The following is a 10,875-nucleotide window of genomic DNA, read 5'->3' as shown; positions in this document are numbered from 1 at the left end:
GATGCCCCGCCTCTCGGAGGCCACGCCCACACCGCCATGTGTCGTGACTCGGCACATCTCTCACTGGAAAGGTACTCCCACAAAACTTCGCGTCATCACACAACAACAACAATCTGCAGTGACGGAATGTCGTCATGATTCGGTACAAATACATGTACTCTGATACATCATCAGGAAATCTTACGTATCAAATGAAACGGCACAATTCAGATGCGGGGTAAATGACATCTTCTTTAAAGCCAATTCCCTGAAGGTAATTAATGACACATTTTAGTCTTACAATTGTTTAGGCTTCCGAGACCAGAGTCAGTCGACATGAAAGTTTGCTGGGCATGGTACAGCGTCATAATGTATAAAACCACTGCTGCTGGACCCAGAAGAAGGCTGCTGTAACAGTGGCTGAAACCTTGGTTTTTATCCGGCAGTAGTAGTTTTATACATTATGACGCGGTCCCACAATCAGAAAACTTTTATGTCGACATTTTACTGTCTTGTCTGTTGACTGTCAATGCCTCGTCATTTCCTCTAATAATCACTTCTTTCCAGGTTGAATTTTCACTCTGCAATCTACTGTGTGCTGATTTCCTACTTCCTAACAATGTAAAACAATGTGCAGAACTGTGACTCGAATCAGAACACTTGTCTTTCGTGGGATAAAGCTCTTCCGACCCATGGCAAGCACTCACATTTCGTTACTACTCCTTCAAAGAAGCTACAGGCTGTGGCTAAACCATCTCTCCACAATAACCTTCCTTCCACGAGTTCCAGTTTCGCAAAGACTAACTTCCAGGATCCATCTCAAAATGACGTAGACATTGGGTTGCTGTCTTCACTCCCTTGGATACAGCACTGATACAATATAATATCTAGGTAGGATGTAATAATTTTCATTCATATTCAGTGCTACTATAAACCATTCGATCTTTTTTCCAAATTATTGCATGTACACATATGACTTATGCATAAATAGAACTATAAATTCTCCGAGTTTGCTTGGTGTCCACCATATGGCTTAGGAGTGCAGCGCCTTAACAAAATGGCGATAAAGCTGGAAAAGAGTTTTTGTGCGTTGGAAGATGTGTGATATTTCTCGGTGGCAGCTTTGCAGCTAGCATTCACAATGAGTTTTAGAAAAGAACCACCTTGTAAACAGAGCACTATTTGGTCGTATCAACAACTTGTGGACAATCGCTATCTCTGTAACAGAGAAGCATTGGTCGACCAACTGTGCCACGTGGAACAGTGAAAGTTTCTTATGCAGTCCAAAAAAGTCAACGATCTGTGCAATTCACGAAGTTGCAATATCGCAGCAAACCGTGTAGAATATTTTGAGACGGTGGTTATATTTCACGCTGTACCATCTGTAGCTCGTGTAAAAATTAATGCCGCAAGATTAAGGCTGGCGCCCTTAATTTCACACCGCAATGCAGAAAGCATTTAAGGATGAACATTTCACCTACAATCTGATGCTCAGCGGCGAAGCAACTTTCCATTTATCAGGAAAAGTTAATCACCACAGTGGGAGAATGAGGTATACTGAACATCCACATGAAATTGTGTCGCATGAACGAGATTCACTGAGTTCGGTATTTTCTGCGCCATGTCACAGAAGAAGCTGTGTGGGTCGGCTTCCTTACATGAGAAGACTGTAACGGTACCTCTTACTCCGATACGTTTAAGTTGTGACTGTTTTCACTTCTGACTGCTAATTACGAGAATTTCATATTCCAAAAACTCGGGGCACCCCTCACTGGACCATCGATGTTCGTCGCTACCTAGACGACGAACTTCTGCATCGCTGGATTGGGCGTAATGGTGAAGATGGTATGGCTCTGTCCATTTGCCACCTTCCGCCTCCCCTCCCCCCGCCAGTTCGCCTTACCAGACGCCTAGTGATAATTTCCTTTGGGGATACATTAAGAATCGTGTTTATGTACCCCCACAGCCTAGGACACCGGAACAGCTCAGAGAAGACGTGAGTGTTGCTGGGACGACCATTGACCAGTGGGAGAAACTTCACTACCACATCAACGTGTGTTGTGTGACCGAAGTGACACTGAGAACATTTGTAGAGCGTTAAACGCAAACCCAGTGAATTTATGATCATATTCATGAATCAGTCATATTTTATATGCAATAACTTGCCAAATACACACCTTCGAAAACCTATGAGTCATTTGTAGCATGCCTATATTTCGAGAACTTCTGGACACCATCTAGTATGTTTACGCAAATCAGTGTTCCATTCAAAGACTGTCCTGGGCTGGAAGAAGACTCTTCAATACAGTAAATAAACAGTTGGATGTCTGTAAATCATCTTTACAACATACGACTTCAATCAGAACTATATTAGATAATAACTGGTTTTTGACATGTGACAGGATAACTCATAAAATTCTGATTCCTCATTCATACCTGTCAATATGCACATCCCAGTGGAACAGAAGAACGTACAGACTGCATTCAATTTCCCCACACGCAGGGGAAACTGTTGTACCTTAGAACAATTTTCAGACTTTCTCATTCCATGTTTAAATGATGATATTCAATTTCTGTGTACTACAGTGTTTGCCTGAAATTGTAAAACTTACTTTGGAAAACGAGAGTTTTTCCAAATGTGGAAAAGTATTCAAAGGTACAATATAGTCATGTACCTGGGAACAAACATTCGTTTGAAATTTAAAAGTGTTGCAGTCGGGAAAATCTTGTTAATATTTTATTTAATAGTCTAAGATTTTCGTATTATTTGCTGTTGACTCTTGACGAACTATCCTTATGATGTTGTCCATGACTATATTGAAGAGTAACGGAGAGAGCACACTTCCTTACCGAACCCCTCTGTCTGTTATAAACCATTCTGATTTCGTGTCATCCATTAAAACGCTATTCAGGCGTTTGTTATACCTGTTTCTAATTCTGAGTTGTATTCCTATTCACTGTTCCACTCAATTCAGACCTTGCCATATCTCTTCCCTTCTGACAATGTACTAATCGTCTTTTAAATCTATGAATCTAAGTTGGAAAAGTCATCGACAGATGTGCCCATAACTACAGGCAAGCCCCAGGGAAGTGTACTGGCAGTCCTCGATGATCACACTGCATATCATAGAGAACTGGCAGACAACATTAATAGTAACATATGACTTTTCACAATAGATGTAGTTATCTACAATGTTGTGGTGTCTGAAAAACCTGCTGAGATTGTAAGTCATATCTTGATAAAATTTCAAAGTGGCTAAGGACTGACAACTTGCTTTAAATGTTTAGATTTATAAAATTCTGCATTTCATCAGATGAGTAAACATAGTGCAGAAGTCATCCGATCAAACTGCGGTACTTCCTTTGCGAGACAAAGTCTGTTAAATCATTCATTTGTTTACAAGTAGTTGGTATCTCTGTTATCGCTGGCGCACATGACTTGCAAGTCGAGCACATGTTGCCTTCCTGTCTCTCTCGCTTCTCGCTCTCTCTCTCTCTCTCTCTCTCTCTCTCTCTCTCCCTCTCTCTCTCTCTCTCTCAGAGTCAGGCCGTTTTATCAGATAACACTACAAGGGCAGGCAGCCAGCTTGCTGATTAATATGACGTAAGGATTCCGAGCCAGGGGCTGTCGTAGTTCTGACTCGCTATTTTGCGACGTGATAAGCTCACGCTGTGATCATCGAGCCACTTGGCTGTCAATTCATAAAAACTGGACGCATATCTGCCGAAACAGCTGCATGAAACACCACAAATACGTGAACTGTTTCATGAATTTCGGAACATCGGCTGTGTTCGATCTTTACGAATTATCTTGAAGCATACTATCTATTGACTAGTAGTTAGCACAGATTCAGAAAACACCGCCCTTGTGTAAGACAACTAGCTCTTTATTATCATGAATTAATGACAGCTGTCGACAGGGGATCTCAAATTGATTCCATGTTTCCAGATTTCTAGACGTCTTGTGATAACGTTCCCCGCAAGCCGCTTCCAATCAAGTTGATCGGCATTGGAGTATCGTCCCAGTTGTGCAACTGAATTCGAGATGTAAGAAAGGACAGTAACTGACGAACAGTCTTCGAGTAAAACGGAAGTGGTGTCTGTAGTTCCCTAAAAATTGCTATAGGTCCTCTACTGTTCTTAATGTACATAAATGGTTTAAGAGACAATCAGAGCAGCCATCTTCGATTATTTGCGGATGATACTGTCAGTTACCGCCTAGTAAAATCATCAGAACATCAAAATCAATTGCACAATGATTCAGACAAGATAACCGTATGGTGCGGCAATAGAGCCTAAATAATGAAAACTGTGAGTTCGTCAACACAAGTGCTAAAAGGAAACTGTAGTTACACCATAAATCTCACAAATCTAAAGGCTGTCAATTCAAATACATACCTAGGAATAACAGTTAGGAACAACTTAAACTGGAACGATCAGGTAGCTAATGCTGTGGGGAAGGAGAACCAAAGACGGCATTTTATTGGCAGAACACTAACAATACGAATGCCAATCGTCTGCTTGAGTATTGCTATATAGAATAGGATCCTTACCAGACAGGGTACACGGAAGTCATCGAAAAATTTCAAAGAAGGGCAGTTTGTTTTGTATTATCGTGCAATATGCGAGGGAGTATCATTGGTATGAAGCGTTAGTTGGGGTGGGAGTCACTAAAATAAAAGCGTTTCTCGTTGCTGCGGGAACTTTCCAGAAATTTCTGCTCCAGATTTCTCTTCCAAATGGGAAAATATTTTATTGATGCCCACCTACATGGGGAGACATGATCAATGTAATAAAATAAGGTAAATAAGAGCTTGCACAGATATATTTTTCCCCCGCACGCTGTTCCTGAATGGAATGGTAGAGAGGTATTGTGAAAGTGATTAAATGAACCCTCAGCCAGGTCTTAAGTGTAAATTGCGAAGTAGAAGGCAGTTTAAATCTCTGTAATGAATTAAGGTCCCAGGGCCCGAAGTAGTCCTTCTCCAGCTCTACATAGAATTCGCCAGTGGCCTAGCCTCGCCTTCACCAAAAGTTACCGTAGATCCCTTCGATTTACTGGCAGTATCCTGGGAAGATGCAATGAGTCTACTAAGGCGATCCCTTACAGAACACGCATGCCGACCCATCCTAGGTTACTACTTAACAGTGTGTGATCTGTAACTTATACAGCGAAGAGCAGCACGAATGGTAACAAATTTGCTTGCTCATCAGAGAGGGTCAAGGAGATTCCAGGAAATCCCAAACTGGCGAACGCTTGATGGTAGACGCCACATATTTTACGAAAGCCTACTAACAAAGTTCCAAGAACAACATCATATCGGACTTTTGCTATAAAAGTAGCACAACGCTAAATGTCAGGTTTTCCATAAATCACGAAAAACATTTTTGGCCGTAATAAAACATTATAGATACAAACAAATTTATCAGCACTAAACAGAATCGATACGAAACCAGTATCAAATGATGTTTCAGTCGTTTCTAACATTAACCCCAAACAACTGCCCTTTGTTTTAGTTATGTCACATTTTGTGTATTGATCAACTATTGGTTATTTGGAGTTCTGACACCTTTATAGAATACAACGTTTACATATGTCACTTTTAATATTCAATTTTGCTTATTAATAATGTTTTATTTCTAGTAATGTCGCGCACTGCATGGGATAGAATTTGACCAGTAGATTTACGGTGTCCTTTGCTGCAAACCCGTAACTTATCTGGCAATTAGATGTGCTTATTAAAGCCCATCACAAATTCATATGTGTAAATCAAATGACAGTATCATATAGTATTATGAAAGTCTAACATTAATTAGACACTAAAATGATTAAATCTTAATGAACACTTCAGATATTCAACAAATACTTACAACGTCTTTGTAATAAGAATTACAATATGTTCTTATTGTTTTCACACAGAAGAAACTGATTAGAGTCAGCTTTAACCAATCTACTTTTTTACCTACATGTGACAGCATAAATGTCACTTCTATCACTGCTTCAGAACTGACAGCAGTAACAATTGATACTATTTGATTATAGGATTTCACTATGGAAGATGCGTTTCTAGGACAGTGTAGCTCATGAATTATTTTATTATGTTCTTCTTTTGGTTCCACTTCCTTTGGATTTGTCATGTGGGCTTCGAATACATTCAAAATTAACAGGATATCCATCATTTTTACTAACGTGTAATATGGCAGGCGGACACTAATGGCCACATCATACTTCTACATGAAAAGAGAACAGAAAAAGAAATCTACGAGTATATTCGTAAAAACTGAAACAACTTAAAAGATCCTGAAATACATCTCCAAAACCTACAAAACTGAGTATGCTCGAAAGAAAATCCTCTAAAGTGAAGCAGCTGAAAATATCATCACTGAATCAACACAAATTATGCAATGCACACTATAGTCAAAAGTATCGCGTTTACTCTAAGAACTAACAGTGGTTAAATTAGAAAACTACGAACTTTTTGGCCAAAGCACAGAAATGCAACTTTTCAGTTTATTCATTAACTGAGAAAACTCGGAGTTCCGTTACATGATTCTTCAAACTGTGAACAATCGATATTATTTAACCGTTCTAAAATTACCATAGACGACTAAAGTGACTCAGATAAAAACATCACGCTGCTTCTTTGTGACTTCAATCCTAACGAACGACTCAAAAAATAACACTGTTTTGAACTTTGTAACAACGATCTGTTCACTATGGGATTCAACAGTCAACTAACAATGCAGAGTTACGAGAACGTTACCACTCAAAACATTTGCTGTGACACAATTGTCTTCTAACGGTCAAATTATGAAATTATAGAAACACACTTTTGATGACTGGTCGGCTATCATTTCTTCAACGCTGTCACATAAAACCTCAAAAATTAAGGTTATTGAATTGTGTCACTTTGGTTGCAAGGGATCGATAAGTATGGCTCCCATTTGAAGCGCGAAGTCATGACTAGACCGATTAAAACACGCACAGAGGGATTTAAGCATTCTTTCTTCCTGCGCTACATACGCGAATGGACCGGGAATAAGTTATAATAACGGGTATCAATAGAAGTACCCTCTGCTAAGCACTTCACAAAGTATATGTATGGATGTAGGCACACAAAATACGACAAAACAGGAACTTCTCTATTGGAAATGGTGACTGTTTTAGACGCTGCGTGTGTTTAGTACACAAGTGCTGCAAGAAAATGTTCTTCATTTTGGCTTATAATATTTCAGTTACGATCTTGTGGAACTGCTGGTGAGAACTGTCTGTTATGCAGTGTTATTTCTAGTCTTTAGTGTTATTAAATTTCAAATATCAGCTGCATACAAGTGCAAAGTTTTACATATACGAGCAGATAATCTTAATGGGTGAGAGAACAGACAAATCTCCGTACCGGTACTTGAAAATCGTTATCGTTTTTATTCCTGTGCGGCCATTTGAGCTGGTGTGCTTCCTTTGCGAGACAGTGTTTATCAGCGCATTCCTCACGTTTTGTTTACAAGAGGTTGAGAGCCCTGAGTTGGCATGGCTGGCCCGAATGACTCTCCATTCCCACACTTGTTGTTTTACTCTCTCTCTCTCTCTCTCTCTCTCTTTGTCTTACTCATGCAAGGTCAGACGATATTAACAGATAACGCTGACTCCACGGGCCGGGCGCCAACATGCTGATTAATATGACACACAGATTTTCCATCATTCGCATTCTTAGTGCAGACTCACCATTTTGCAGCATGATGTGGCATCAGCTGTATTCGGTTACCGCTGTGAGCTGCACGGCTATTCACAACATATCTTACACCTCTTCAAGTGTAAAAGAAAAAAAAATGTCCTGTCAGCCCAGGAATCTGAACTGCAATATCGTGAATAATGTTCATTGATATTCCGAAGATTTAGCAGTATTGGGGTGAACCACACAATAGTCGATACTAGAGGTAATGTTCAATCATAGTTTTAAGAAAAGAAAAATATTAAGTATGTTCGCACACATGAATAACTACTGTGATATATAAAGTCTAAAACTGAACCCACTTATCAAATACAACACGTTGTTGAAGCAGAATGTGTGTTACGCCTCGTAGTAGCCAAAACCCAAATACACCACTGGCCATTAAAATTGCTACACCAAGAAGAAATGCAGATGATAAACGGGTATTCATTGGACAAATATATTATACTAGAACTGACATGTGATTATATTTTCACGCAATTTGGGTGCATAGATCCTGAGAAATCAGTACCCAGAACAACCACCTCTGCCCGTAATAACGGCCGTGATACGCCTGGACATTCAGTCAAACAGAGCTTGGATGGCGTGTACAGCTACAGCTGCCCATGCAGCTTCAGCACGATACCACAGTTCATCAAGAGTAGTGATTGACGTATTGTGACGAGCCAGATGCTCGGCCACCATTGACCAGACGTTTTCAATTGGCGAGAGATCTGGAGAATGTGCTGGCCAGGGCAGCAGTCGAACATTTTCTGTATCCAGAAAGGCCCGTACAGGACCTGCAACATGCGGTCGCGCATTATCCTGCTGAAATGTAGGGTTTCACAGGGATCGAATGATGGGTAGAGCCGCGGGTCGTAACATATCTGAAATGTAACGTCCACTGTTCAGAGTGCCGTCAATGCGAACAAGAGATGACCGAGACGTGTAACCAATGGCACCCCATACCATCACGCCGGGTGATACGCCAGTATCACGATGACGAATACACGCTTCCAATGTGCGTTCACCGCGATGTCGCCAAACATGGATGCGACCATCATGATGCTGTAAACACAACCTGGATTCATCCGAAAAAATGACGTTCTGCCATTGGTGCACCCAGGTTCGTCGTTGTGTACACCATCGCAGGCGCTCCTGTCTGTGATGCATCGTCAAGGGTAACCGCAGCCATGGTCTCCGAGCTGATAGTCCATGCTGCTGCAAACGTCATTGAACTGTTCGTGCAGATGGTTGTTGTCTTGCAAACGTTCCCATCTGTTGTCTCAGGGATCGAGACGTGGCTGCACGATCCGTTCCAGCCATTCCGATAAGATGCCTGTCATCTCGACTGCTAGTGTTACGAGGCCGTTGGGATCTAGCACGGCGTTCCGTATTACCCTCCTGAACCCACCGATTCCATATTCTGCTAACAGTCATTGGATCTCGACCAACGCGAGCAGCAATCTCGCGATACGATAAACCCCAATCGCGATAGGCTACAATCCGACATTTATCAAAGTCGGCAACGTGATGGTACACATTTCTCCTCGTTACACGAGGCATCACAACAACGTTTAACCAGGCAACGCCTGCCAACTGCTGTTTGTGTATGAGAAGTCAGTTGGAAATTTTCCTCGTGTCAGCACGTTGTAGGTGTCACCACCGGCGCCAACCTTTTGTGAAAGCTCTGAAAAGCTAATAATTTGCATAGCACAGCATCTTCTTCCTGTCGGTTAAATGTCGCCTCTGTAGCACGTCATCTTCGTGGTGTAGCAATTTCAATGGCCAGTAGTGTAGGTTTTTGCTTGGTCTACTAACAAGTGGAGTCCACGATGTGCGGATCATGGATTTACTTGAAACTTCGAACACTTTTAGTAGTCCTTTAGAACAACATAACGTGCAAGTGGAAAAGCGCATAACTTAGACAATTTCGAGAAAATTGTAAGAGAAGCTTTACGCATCGGCGATGTACTGGCCCTGATCACGAACTGGTGGCCGACATGTGCTTAGCGTTCAAGCTCCGTATCGCTGAATCGAGTCAAGCTAGTGTATTTTTTTAAAATTTATATTCTTTCAACACTAGTTGAAGCCACAAACGATGGCGTACGATTTTAGGCCTGTTCTGCGCACCTACGTCACGGTTTCGCCGACAACCAATGAGCGTTTAGTAGTGTTCTCGGCACTCTGCTGTAAATGTCGTAGACAATGCGAGCATTAAACGTAATTGCATCGAGTTATTTGACGAATTTTTATTTCATTTGTCGCCAGCTGTCATGGGTGATGGTGGCGATAAGTGACAAATCCTACACAAGGGATCCACCATTATGGAGCTTTGAGGGCTAACCACATGACCGTCGCCAGCTCGTGCTCGGAATCTCAGTGCGTCGGTGCATCGTGGACGCCTAAAACTTCCGTCGCGATTTTCTCCAAATAGTCCGCCTTAATACTTGCATATTATGTTTTCCTAATGGACTACTTAAAGTGTACAAAGTTTCAAGTAAGCTTCCCATTGTGAGTACTGACGCCTTCCCACATCCACCGTGTGAAGTCACATCTGCCTGTCACAGAAGATGCGCTCGCCAACCTTGTGAGGGATCCTCTAGTACGTGGAGCCAGATTTTGTAATTTATTTCATGAAAAGTGATCGTAATAGTTATCACACGTAGAAGAGATTATACCTTTGACACCACTGAACCGAAAACGTTGCCTGAGTGGCAGAATCGTTTGTAAGCAATGGCACGCAGAGCACAGTAGCAGTTTCCGTGGCACTCTGTTAGAAGCAGGATATAAGACTTTAAGCTAGTGGCTAGCTGTGAGAATTTAGCTGTTGGCCTATAGATGCAGCATAATACAGTTTTGTAAGGTAATGAAATTTTCTATATTCGGTTTTATGTATGCAGCAACGCAATGTGGCCTTTGCTAACTTTACAGTACTGACCCTTGAATATAGGAACCAAGTATTTGCCATTAGATTTAATGCATAGGTTGATTTGGTATACCAGACTTGTAATATTTTGTGTGTTTTGTAATCCTTATACAGACAAGTAAAATTTTGGAATCTATTTTGTCAAACAATGTCAGACCTTTTGTCATGTAACAATCCAAGTATTGTTAACTGCGTCAGTAACAGAATTGTAGAACAGTTGAAAAGCTCATGGATTTCGAAGTTAATGTAAAATGTTTC

The sequence above is a fragment of the Schistocerca piceifrons genome, chromosome 5 (assembly GCF_021461385.2).
Source record: "Schistocerca piceifrons isolate TAMUIC-IGC-003096 chromosome 5, iqSchPice1.1, whole genome shotgun sequence".
NCBI classification, from domain to species: domain Eukaryota; kingdom Metazoa; phylum Arthropoda; class Insecta; order Orthoptera; family Acrididae; genus Schistocerca; species Schistocerca piceifrons.
The sequence above is the reverse complement of the archived record's forward strand: the minus strand, read 5'-3'. Positions refer to the sequence as shown.